Below are 12,140 nucleotides of genomic sequence, written 5' to 3'. Positions count from 1 at the left end.
CTATAAAATCCAGTTTCGCTTTTATCTACTCGGAAATGCATGATGAAATATGGGGGAGGTGCTTCCCAGATTTTGTTTTGGGAAATCCTACACAGACTACTGTTGGTATTTTGGGCATGTCGTTTTGTATAAAATTGTTGTAGGGGAGATTCGAAATTGTATTCGACCCTGAGACACATATATATAACTTTCATTGGCCACAAACCTTGTTTCCCTCAATTACCCCTTCGAAACTAAGCGACAATACAAGATAGTGGGCTGTCCAGAATTCTCGTTTTGATAGTGTTAGCGAGTTTTGGCTATTTTCGGGTAAGGTAAGGTCTTTAATTTCAATTTGGAGGTTATGGTGTTTGTATTAAGTGTATTATATATTGTGTAAGTTGCTGGAAATGTGAAAATATCATAGAAATGCTTGACATTGGAAACAATCAAAAATGGAAGTCGTTATAGTTAAATTATAGTCAAAATGGCATGTTGTGTGTGTGGGGTGCTGCTGCAGGTGGGTGGTGGTTTGTTGCAGGGCCTAAATGTATTCTAAAAAAGGTGTGGGAGCTTCTGGTTGCAGCCATATGATTCCACACTTCGTACGGTTAAAGGTTTCGCAAAATGGAAACAAGAAACCTTATTTTGAATATCATAATTTCGAGCGAGTCATACGGAGGTTGTAATGTATAATGTTGCCATGTTTTATATATATAAGCTGATGGTTATGTCATTGGTTGGCTGTAGATATTAGGGACGTGATTGGAAATTCGGATAGGGCACATTATAGGGGAGGTGTTGTCCGATTTCCGTTAATGCCTTAACTAGTTAAGGAACTAGTCGAGAAGGAGGGCAGGAAATGGGTTTTCTGAATACTCGTAAGTAATGTAAGCCACTTAAAGGTGTAAGGGTGTTGATACTTGTATTTCTTTCATGTCACTTAGGTTCATAGGACGACAAGGCGATCGAGATAAAATACTAACCCATAACATGTGTGTAGAGCTATCCTTCTTTTCTTTTGGCATATCTTAGACGTAAGTTATGAATAATATGTATATGATATTTGGGATTCAATCCATTCCTAAATACCTGAGCATAGGTCGAAACTCTCGTTTATTTTTGATGTTAGAACACCTGACATAGGTGGGATGTTCCCTTTAAGTCTTCTATGTGATGAAAAGTAGTACATGTAAAGCCTACCTCTTCTTTCCTTTAGAATGGTTTAATTTTAAGTGAAATGATATATGATATGGGTTTAGAGGTAATTCCAATTATAAGCTCTGAGTGTAGCTCGTGACTCATATGCACTTTTGAATATTAAGAGTCTGAAAGTAGTCAAACTACTACTCTTGAGCCATCTATTTGTTGAATAATAAGTGGAGATACAAGCTCCTCTTCCTAAAGGCTCTGAAATGATAAATGTCTCTAATTGTATAAGTTGAGTCTCTGACTACATAAGTTGTGTTTATGATTTATAAACTATATTTCTGATTGCATAAATTGTGTGGCATTATTTTGATGTATGTTTGTGATCCCTGAAGCCCCAACTGATGTAAGCCCTAATGATATCTGAAGGGGTACTTCGGATAATTACTCCCCTGGTCTTCGGGTGATAGTTCACTTGACTATTTCATCGAGTCTCAGATAATGACTTAGTTGCATATGGTTTCTCACTAATCTACTTATGCATACTATAACCCATCCTTCACCGCATCGCACGATGGGCCAGGAATAGTTATCGTGCATAGTTTTACTACTTCTTTCACCGCATCCCAAGTTGGATTTGTACAGTTCCACGCACGAGGAAATAATTTCATACGTGAGGTGTGATATATGTTATATGTTATGATGATATGATTATTCACTGAGTCCCTGGCTGGCTATAATATGATGGTATATATGACAAAATAAGGAAGGAACACTGAGTCCCTCCTTAGAGGGTCCGATACAGTATGTATATTATGATGGTACGCTATAGACGTGCATCACTCCATTCACCGAGTCCCTCACTAAAGGGCCAAACACTTTATGTAGGCATGCATATGAGATTAGAGTGATACATTTGTGACCCTGAGCCCCGTAGTGAACCAGATGTAATATAATGACATACACGATAAGATTATACCGTATACGATGATATGATGCCGTATACGATGATATGATGAAATAAAATGCATGATGATACGATGACATGTGAATATGAGGAAATGATTATGACACCAAGTTCACTAGAGGGTTGGGCACAGCATATGATGATGTATATGATTACGTGTCCTAAGATATAGGTACAGTAATTTGTTAATTGTTATACTTATCCCCTGCATCCCTATTTCAATTATGGTCTCAGTTATGATGTGTTATATTTTACATACTTAGTACATATATCGTACTGACCCCCCTTTTCTCGGGGGGCTGCGTTTTATGTCCGCAGGTATAAATGCTCATTTTGGAGATCCATCAGCTTAGGAGTTACTCTTAGCAATGTTGAAAGTGCTCTACTTTTCTGGAGGCTAATTTTTGATACTTGTCATTTGATGTATATATTTATTTATGCAGGGATACGGCGGGGGCCCTGTCCCACCATGTGATATAGTTATTACTCTTAGAGGTTTGTAGATATGTGTGTGTGGGTTATTTGTAAGTTCGTTCCAATTGTGCTCATATGACGTATTGCAAATGTTTTCATGGTATGGAAGCCTCGTCGACTCATGTGCCCTTTCCTGTTAGGATACAGGTGAATGAGGCTACAGGTTTATGAAAAAAAAGTTTTTGACCCATTGGAGTTTGTGTATAGTATCACTTTGTTCATAGTTCAATTTGACTACAACTGATAGGTATGTATATGGGGGTCTAAGTAGGACCCCAGTCGCGGCCTACGGGGTTGGGTCATGATAGAAGTAGTATCAAAGCAGTTCATCCTTTGAATATCTATAGACCTGTCTAGTAGAGTCTTGTCTATCGATGGGTTGTGCACCACATCTATAGACAAGAGGCTACAGGACATTTAGGATGTTACTTTCTTTATATCTAAGATCGTGAGATAGAGCCGAGTCATAGGGAATGAAATTCCTTATACTAACCTATGATTTTAGCAAGAGGACCCATCGATAGAAGCAAGCAATTGATGATATCGGAAGTTACACAGCACGCAGGTAAGCAAAGGCACGAAAGACATATATCAAGTAAGGTATTGAAATGTGATTGACATATACAATTGAAAAGTGACAAAAAAGGCATACAAGAAAGTGTAACAGGTGTAGCTCGAGTGGACATAAGAGGTAAGTCCATTTCCATACTGTTAATTGTGGGCTCCCTGTGTGGCTGCAATATAAGATGATATGAATATATTTGTATGCCCTGGGTGGCTATGATATGATACGATACGAATATATATGTGTGCCTTATGAGGCATTGTTGGTATTTTCTGCGTGCAGTTGTTGAGATAGTAAGAAATACAGAGGAAACTCTGCCCAAATTTTCTTAGAAATAAAAAGAGAATGAGATACAAGGCTGTAGTATGTCTTGAAAGGTTGTGCTCACAACCATGATGAGATTTGACTAAATGAGTATGGCTGACCTCGAGAAATATGTTAATTGTCGAATTAATGGCAATAGAAACTAGGAGGACGATACTGGAATAGTAGAATGAAGTTGGAAAGGACCTATAAGCCAAAGAAGATGACTTAGAAAAGACTGATAGATCGGGATAAAATGATATAGTAAGCCATTGCTTGAATTGATACATAGGAATAAACTATGACAAGTTATAGTTGAAAGAAGTAACAGTATGATTACGACAAGAGTGCAAGGGAAAAAGGAATATGACGGAAGTGAAGTGTTAATAAGACAGCTTGTGAAACTTTAAGGATAAGATTAACTAAGAAGGGTAAGTAGCCCATAGTAAGAATCGTGAAAGAGGTCAAACGGTGTTATACCATGAGACTGAATACGAACACGCTACCAGGTGAATATAATAAAAACCATTATGAGAATAAGTAAAGCTTAATAAGGAAATAATTAAAAGGTATGATATGGTCCATGTGAATGGAATGTAAAGATAGGTGTGAAACAGAAAAGCAAGCTATGGAACAAATAAGGAATATTTATCAAGTCCTTTATGGAAATTTTTGAATAAGGATTATATGATGACGAAAAAGATAGCTAGTGTACGAAAATAAATAGTAATATGGAATTCCTTGCGCCCAACCAAAAATGGATATGAGCCTGAAGAATAATAGAGAAGTTCTAATATAGGCATTCAAGATAGATGTGATTAATTAAGTATGAGTACCGAACAAAAAGGAAAATAGACAGTTATGAATGGAAAGTATAGTACGATGAAAAGGTAATAAGATAAGGCCTCTACTACAATGAAGTTAATATGGTTATAAGCAGGATTAGAAGTGAGCCTTAAGCACATGACAAAGATAAAAGTTCAGGAGGCATAAAGAAGTACTGTGTATACGTGACTCCACCTTGATGATTAGTGAGATCCTGCAAGAAGAGGGAATGTCGATTTGCAGAACAACTGCTGCATTACGAGGTTATTATATGAATAAGTGGTATCCACTAGAATAAGGTTAGTATAATGACGGAGCTTGAAACACGAATCATCAAAGAATAAGTACTCCCGAGGGGAGAATTTGAACCAATTATGAGCATGAGCTAATTACATATTGGGATAAATGGAATGTGGCTTTGAATGCACTGCTACATTATGGATATTACACGAGTATCAACCATTAGATGAGATTTTATATGATACATTGCGAATATTAAAGCACCCTATGATTGTGCTAGGGTTTTCTATAAAGTCAACCTAATGTGGGGATAATTTAACAGAAAATATAGATATGGTGCAGCACGTTAAATATGTTGAAGTAGAATCATTCACATGTGAATAGCTGAAAATAAATAAAGGGTGACATGGGTACACCCTAAAAGGAGGAAAGTGGACAAGAGAAGTACAAGCGTAAGAGAAAATCAACTAACACTATCGTAAATAAATGGGAATGCTTAAACTTCAAACGAGACCCCATAAGGGATGGACACAATCATACCCGCACTAATGCACCAGATTCCGTCAAAACTCTAAAGTTAAGCGTGCTTGGGTAAGAGTAGCACTGGGATGGGTGACCCCTTGGGAAGTGAAAAAGGCAACGCAACAAGAATGACAAAAAGAATTATAAGTGTGTGTTAGTGCAATGGCACATATAGAACAGAGTAAGCCAAGAGCAAAAAAGATTATGACTAAATTGGAACGCACCTCTTGCAAATGGCACAAGAATAATTGTGCAGCCTACGAGTATTGGCATACTAAGAGTAAGATCAAATGATTACTCTATAAAAAGAAATTAGTAATAGCAATGTGATTGTCATACTTAGAATCTATTCAAGGAAAGTGTAAGATGGTTCGAGGCAGAACTAATCTATAATTGTTATTAAGGACAAAAGCCATGGCGGATCCCTGAACTCGACTGAATGAGGTGAGCCGTTAGTATAGCGATGCTAAGGCATTTTCTGAATTGGTTTAAGTACCTACACACATATGTGTAAGAACTACTACATAAGGTATGGTAATAAAACTGGAAAAAAGAGGAGTTGGATAATATATCTAAAGTGTTACAAGTTGGATTAAGAGGAGTTGTGTAATAGCTTAAATGAAGTGGAGCATCAGAGGCTTGATAGTCTATTACGGGGGATGGGAATCCCGACTCAAAAATGGAAGGCAATTAAGGTAGGTTATAGTGCAAGCTAACCTCGCACTCTACAGAAGTATAAGTTCATATGGGTTATGGTAGATAAGCAGACAAAATTAACCCATTATCTTCCAATTAGGAAGGTATATTTAGCTAAGGGTTATGCGAGATGACATAGCAAGGAAACAATAAGATTTCACGGGGTTCCCACATCTATTATCTCGAACGGGGAAGTTCAATGTACAGCTAATCACTGGAGATCATTCTGATAGGGATTGGGAACGCAAGTGAATCTTAGTACAACATTTTGCCCTTCGATTAACAGATAGGCCCAGAGGGGATCCAGCAATATATTGATGAAGTAAAGCTTGTTCAGGGATAATCTATTGACTAGCAGCCTAGAGTCGGCAAGAAGGGGATATATTGGTCCTTCTCAGGTCATTTGTAGAGTAGATAAGGCTGCCTATGAGTTGGACCTACTATCCAATTTAAAGCAATACATTCAGTTTTCACAGATCAATGCTTCGCAAATATATAAGCGACCCTCCCAGAGTATTCATCGTGGGTAAGGTCTACATAAAAGGAAAGTTATCCTACGAGGGGCAACCTATTGCCATCCTGGAATGGTAGATCAAAAGGGTTGCAAACTAAGAACAGCGGTTTTGTCAAAATACTGTGGAGGAATAAGAATCGTGAAGAAATAACCTGGGAAGCTGAAGAAGACATAAACCACAGGTATCCATACCTATTCCCATTGTCTACAGGTAACCCCCACTCCTGGAACTCGTATATTAATTACTTGGATGAAAATGTATGTTATTGCGATAGAAATGAATCTCCCTATAGTTTGTATAAAGTCTTAAGGGAAGTTTTATCCAACATTCGGGGATGAATGTTCTAAAGGGGGGAAGGATATTACACCCCACACTCTAAAGCTCGAGATATCTCTTACGTTCCTTAAAAATTATCATGTGAGCCGGATAAGCTATGACACTATCAAACGACTCTAAGGAAAGGAGAATATGATACCCCATAGTACAGAAGGTTGGAAATAGAGTCATAAGAATCCAGAAGGAATTGGAGGTCAAGTAATGAGTCATAGGAATCGATGAACCTATGTAAGCTATTAACTTAGAAGTCTTACATACTTGAGCTACTTGAGGACATACCAAGCTTACATAGCACGGCTTACATAGGCTCTTAAAATAAGACGAGATTACGAACTCACGAGGAAGAGAAAAAAATGACATGTGGCAGCCAATGAAAGAGCGACACGTGGCAGCACCTCAAGCAAGCAGGTGACCCACCTACTTAGAGTCAAGTAGGTGACCCACCTGCTTAGGGGAGGTAGGCCCCACTGCCATGTGGCAGCCCCTCCTTCAATGCATGGATGCGGTGGCCCAATAGGGGTTGGACATGTGTCACCTCCTAGGACCACATATATACATGTATATGTGACTTATTCTGCAGTTCACACCCTTAAACTTCAGCAAACAAAAGTCAAATTTCAGCCAAGAACAAGAAAGAAAATGTGAGAGAAAGAAAGAGAGAAAACGCTAGGGAACAGACCTATTTTTGAATTGTACTGATGTTAGTAATACGAGTATAACTCTTTGTGTAAGGCTTTGTTTCAAGTGATTCAAGATTTTTTGAAATCTATTTCATAGGGCTATAACTTTCATGACTATAAAATCCAGTTTGGCTTTTATCTGCTCGAAAACGGGTGATGAAGTATGGAGGAGGTGTTGCCTAGATTTTATTTTGGGAAATCCTACACGGACTACTGTTGGTATTTTGGGCATATCCTTTTGTACAAATTTCTGTAGGGGCGATTCGAAATTGTATGCGACCCTGAGACATATGTCTATAACTTTCATTAAGGCCACAAACCCTGTTTCCCTCAATTACCCCTTCGAAACTAAGTGATAATACAAGACAGTGGGATGTTCAGAATTCACGTTTTGATAGTGTTGGCGAGTTTTGGCCAATTTCGGGTAAGGTAAGGTCTTTAACTTCAATTTGGAGGTTATGGTGTTGGTATTAAGAGTATTATATGTTGTTTAAGTTGCTGGAAATGTGAAAATATCATAGAAATGCTTGACATTGGAAACAATCAAAAATGGAAGTCGTTATAGTTAAATTGTAGTCAAAATGGCATGTTGTGTGTGTGGGGTGAAGCTGCAGGTGTGTGGTGGTTTGTTGCAGGGCCTAAATGTGTTATAAAAGAGGTGTGGGAGATGCTGGTTGCAGCCACATGATTCCACCCTTCGTACGGTTAAAGGTTTCGCAAAATGGAAACTAGAAACCTTATTTTGGATATCATAATTTCGAGCGAGTCGTTCGGAGGTTGTAATGTATAATGTTGCCATGTTTTATATATATGAGCTGATGGTTATGTCATTGGTTGGCTGTAGATATTAGGGACGTGATTGGGAATTCGGATAGGCCACATTATAGGGGAGGTGTTGTCCGATTTCCGTTAACGCCTTAACTAGTTAAGGAACTAGTCGAGAAGGCGGGCAGGAAATGGTTTTTCTGAATACTCGTAAGTAATGTAAGCCACTAAGAGGTGTAAGGGTGTTGATACTTGTATTTCTTTCATGTCACTTAGGTTCACAGGACGACAAGGTGACCGAGATAAAATACTAACCCATAACAGGTATGTAGAGCTATCCTTCTTTTCTTTTGGCATATCATAGACGTAAGTTATGAATGATATGTCTATGATATTTGGGATTCAATCCATTCATAAATCCCTGAGCATGAGTCAAAACTCTCATTTATTTTTGATTTTAGAACTCTTGCCATAGCTGGGTTATTGCTTTAAGTTTTTTATGTGATGAAAAGTAGTACATTTAAAGTCTATCACTTCTTTCCTTTAGAATGGCTTAATTTTAAGTGAAATGATATATGATATGGGTTTAGAGGTAATTCCAATTATGAGCTCTAAGTGTAGCTCGTGACTCGTATGCACATTTGAATATTAAGATTCTGAAAGTAGTCAAACTACTACTCTTGAGCCATCTTTATGTTGAATGGTAAGTGGAGATACAAGCTCCTCTTCCTAAAGGCTCTGGAATGATAAATGTCTCTGATTGTATAAGTTGAGTCTCTGACTACATAAGTTGTGTTTATGATTGCATAAACTATACTTCTGATTGCATAAATTGTGTGGTATTATTTTGATGTATGTCTGTAATTCCTGAAGCCCCAACTGATGTAAGCCCTAATGACATCTGAAGGGGTACTTCGGATAATTACTCCCCTGGTCTTCAGGTGACAGTTCACTTGACTGTTTCATTGAGTCTCAGATAATGACTTAGTTGTATATGGTTTCTCACTACTCTACTCATGCATACTATAACCCATCATTCACCACGTCCCACGATGGGTTGGGAATAGTTATCGTGCATAGTTTTATTACTTCTTTCACTGCGTCTCGGGCTAGATTTGTACAGTTCCACGCATGAGAAAATGATTCTGTACGTGAGGTATGATATATGTTATATGTTATGATGATACAATTATTCACCGAGTCCCAGGCCAGCTGTAATATGATGGTATATATGGCAAAATAAGGAAGGAACATCGAGTCCCTCCTTAGAGGGCTGGATACAGTATGTATATTATGATGGTACGCTATAAACGTACACCACTCCATTCACCGAGTCCCTCACTAAAGGGCCAGACACTTTATGTAGGCATGCATATAAGATTAGAGTGATACATTTGTGACTCTAAGCTCCATAGTGAACCAAATGTAATACAATGACATACACGATAAGATTATACCGTATACGATGATGTGATGCCGTATACGATGATATGATGAAATAAAATGCATAATGATACGATGACATATGAATATGAGGAGATGATTATGACACCAAGTTCACTAAAGGGGTGGGCACAACATATGATGATGTATATGATTACGTGTCCTAAGATACAGGTACAGTAATTTGTTAATTGTTATACTTATCCCCTGCATCCCTATTTCAATTATGGTCTCAGTTATGATGTGTTATATTTTACATACTTAGTACATATATCGTACTGACCCCCCTTTTCTCGGGGGGCTGCGTTTTATGTCCGCAGGTATAAATGCTCATTTTGGAGATCCATCAGCTTAGGAGTTACTCTCAGCTATGTTGAAAGTGTTCCACTATTCTGGAGGCTAATTTTTGATACTTGTCATTTGATGTATATATTTATTTATGCAGGGATACGGCGGGGGCCCTGTCCCACCATGTGATATAGTTATTACTCTTAGAGGTTTGTAGACATGTGTGTGTGGGTTATTTGTAAGTTCAATCCAGTTGTGCTCATATGATGTATTGCAAATATTTTTATGGTATGGCAGCTCGTCGGCTCGCGCGCCCTTTCCTATTATGATACAGGTGAATGAGGCTACAGATTTATGAAAAAAAAAGTTTTTGACCCATTGGAGTTTTTGTATAGTATCACTTTGTTCATAGTTCAATTTGACTACAACTGATAGGTATGTATATGGGGGTCCAAGTAGGACCCCAGTCGCGGCCTACGGGGTTGGGTCATGACACATAACCAACAATAAGACCAAGCGAGCTATAACATGGAATCCCATTGTCTCTCCATACAATGAAGAAAAGGAGAATCTACTTATCAAGGTATATTCTACCCCGCTAGGCGGGTAATGTACATATTCTATATGTGGATCAACTAGCTAAGACATAAGGAAACCTATGGTGGCACATAGTTTAAGAGACATGAGGCTACTATTAAGGCTTTTGGTAGGGGACTTACCTCACGTCCATTCGGTGCTAAGTCAAATCCCACGAAATACATAACATAGTAACATGCATAGCATATATCATAACTTGTTCATAAATATCATAATTCGTAGAATAGCTGATTCATAAAATAATTGCAATGTGAGTACTGGCCTTTCATTAATACAATATCATACTTGCATAATTCATATCATTAGACCCTAGGTCACCACATAGGGCCCTAAATCACCTTTCTTCATAACTTGCATAAAAATAATAACTTAAACGTACTGACAATTCATGATCAAAATTCATACTTAAAATTATAGTAAGACTCATATGCTTAATCAATTTGATTGAAAATTATAAGAATACCTTGAAAACATTTGATTGCATAATCATAATTCATATAATTCACCATAGAAACTAGCTTCATGAATGGGCTTTCACAGTTCAACTTGAAATCATATAATTTACGTAGAAATATACTTATAATAATCATAAACAGTGATTTAAAATGAAATTGACACAGCCCAACCCAATTCACCAAAAATTGTAGTTTACAGGTAATGAGATTTAATGAGATTTTTGAAATTAACCTTGGACTTCATGAGTGGAAAGGACTCATGAATCAATCTACACATACTTTTATTGAAATTAGATAATCTTGAAGAAACCCTAACCAAAGCTTGATGAATTTTTGAGGAACCTTAGGAGAGAAGTCTAAAATTTGTTTGGGAAATAATGAGGGAATAATAGAGTTTTAGGACTATTTAGGATATAATTTGTAATGAATCTAGTCCTTGAAAATGTCCAAATACATTATTAAAATGTAGGGAAAATACCAAACTACCCCTTATTAAATTTCCAATCAGGGCACTTCTACGACTTCCCTCTATGGTCTGTAGAAGCAGTGATGAGTCGTCACTACAATTCATCCTGCAGGTACTGAGAAAGACTTGAAAATTGAGTCTCTGATCTTTCATTACGGACGTGTTTATGACTCGTCATTATCTTTATGAGTCATCAACGTGACCCGTCTTGCATGTCTAAAAAACCTACAAGTTGATGGTCTATGAATTTTCATCACGACTTATTTCTATGGGTTGTAAGCTTCTCTATGGCTCATCCTGTTGAGTCATAGATGAAGTCCTGAGGGTGACATCCGAAGGTCATCGCACCATGCCTCAATGACTCATTTATGTGAGTTATCATTTCCTCTTTGATCCGTCAAAGGGCTCATCAACCCCACTTTTTGCCTTAGCATAATTTCAAATTCTGAACTCATGTTTACCACCCAGTTCTATGACCCATACAAGTCTGTACGACTCGTTGATCAACTCGTAGACTTAGGGTCAGTGGTCTTTTCTTGAGATTTTCCCTTTGTTCGACTTTTTATCTTACAGGGTCTTACATATTGTTCTCTGTATATATGTAATTGTGTCCATCGATATACTGATGCCATAAATTAATCCACATGATTTATCTTGATTAAGAAATAATGATTCAATGATGGTGTTGTGAGGTTAAAAAAATGTGATTTTCATATTTTATTGATCTTTTTTTGCATAATGTCATTTTGATAGTGTCGCTTGAGGAAAATAAACTATTTTAAGTTAAGGGTGTTGATATACTATGGATTTACGGTACTTTTAATGCTTTAAACTTAAGATTTTGCATATTTTTTAACCATTTGTTAGTAGAATTG

The sequence above is a fragment of the Solanum dulcamara genome, chromosome 2, assembly GCF_947179165.1.
Source record: "Solanum dulcamara chromosome 2, daSolDulc1.2, whole genome shotgun sequence".
Lineage (NCBI taxonomy): Eukaryota > Viridiplantae > Streptophyta > Magnoliopsida > Solanales > Solanaceae > Solanum > Solanum dulcamara.
Note: the sequence above shows the minus strand (reverse complement) of the source record.